This window comes from Bison bison, unplaced genomic scaffold (assembly GCF_000754665.1).
Source record: "Bison bison bison isolate TAMUID 2011002044 unplaced genomic scaffold, Bison_UMD1.0 scf7180017864280, whole genome shotgun sequence".
Lineage (NCBI taxonomy): Eukaryota > Metazoa > Chordata > Mammalia > Artiodactyla > Bovidae > Bison > Bison bison.
The window spans coordinates 6,565,665-6,567,362 of NW_011494852.1; positions in this window are offsets into that span (position 1 = coordinate 6,565,665).

Genomic DNA, 1,698 nt, shown 5'->3' on the forward strand with positions numbered 1-1,698 from the left:
AAAGCTGGAACTGGTTCCCGACTGAACCTGGGGTGGTGAGAAGACCAGCCGTGCTGCGCGGGGCTTCAGCCTTTTCTGGACCCATTTTTCTGCCCCTTGAGACCCTTCGGCTGAAGTCACCCCACCCCAGGTTCAGCTCTTGAGAGTGTGTCTCTGGATGAATCGTGGAATGAAGTCTCCCCTCTCCCAGTGGAAGACCCGGGAAAGTCTGAATTCCCCTGGTCCCCTGGGCTCATTTTTGTTGTTGTTGTTGTTGTTGTTTTTTGTTTTTGCCTGTTCAAGGATATATTCTTGCTGTGCTTAGTTGCTCTGTCGTGTCAGACTCTGTGACCCCACAGACTGTAGCCTGCCAGACTTCTCTGTCCATGGGGATTCTCCAGGCAAGAATACAGGAGTGGGTTGCCATGCCCTCCTCTAGGGGATCTTCCCAACCCCGGGATCGAATTCAGGTCTCCCACATTGCAGGCATTCTTTACCGTCTGAGCTACCAGAGACATGTACACACACGCACGCACACACACAGCAGATCTGGTGGCTCAGATGGTAAAGAATCTGCCTGCAACACAAGATACCCGGACTTGATCCCTGGGTCAGGAAGATCCCCTGGAGGAGGAAATGGCAACCCACTCCAGGATTCTTGCCTGGAGAATCCCATGGACAGAGGAGCCTGGCGGGCTCCAGTCCATGGGGTCGCAAAGAGTTGGACACCACTGAGCAACTAAGCTCACATGTACCCACATACACTTATGGTACAAATTCCCAGGTTTGCAGTGAAAAGTAGTCATTGGCACCATGGTAAATGCGGTTGGGGTCTTCAGAACAGATGATAGTTATTCATCCATGTAGATTTCCTGATTTTCACTGTGGCCTTACAGTGGACATGCAAGAGAATGTTCTTGTTTGTGTGGAAATACACAGTGAAGTATTTGAAGGCGATCAGGCAGCATATTGGCAACTAGCACTCAAATGCGTATAGGAAAAAAAATGTTTGTATGGTGCTTACAACTTTCTGTGTTTGTCATTTCAAAACAGAAAAATATAAATATATAAAACATGCAGATGAAAGTCCTCCTTTATAAGAATAAACTTCTGTTACCAGTGTCTTCATTTCTTGTGTTTCTTTCTAAAACTCTGTACTTCTTTTTTAAAAAATATGCTTTATTATTTACCTTTTTAATGTATATAAATATTTTATTATTTATCTACTTTTGGGCTGTGCTGGGTCTTCATTGCTGCTCTCTAGTTGTGGGGAGTGGGGCCACTCTCTAGTTGCGGGGCTCGGGCTACGCCAGTTGTGGTGGCTTCTCTCATGGACGATGGGCTCTGGGGCGCGTGGGCTTCAGTATTTGTGGCACACCAGCCCGGTTGTCCCTTGGCACGTGGAATCTTCCCAGACCAGGGGTGGAACCAGTGTCCCCTGCATTACAAGGCAGATTCTTAACCACTGGACCACCAAGGAAGTCCTCTCTATATTCCTAAACTCATGCATATGCAGTTTTCTCGCCCCTCCCTGCATAAAATTGAGCTCTCCACCTACTCACCTTGCTTTTGTCACTTAGCAATATACATGTGTTTGGGGTTTTTTGTCTTTTTTTTTTTTTTGTCTTTGCCATGCCTCTGGGCATGCAGGATGTTAGTTCCCTGACCAAGGATAGAATCCCTGCCCCGCTGCTGTGAACCCGCCAAGTCCTAACCACT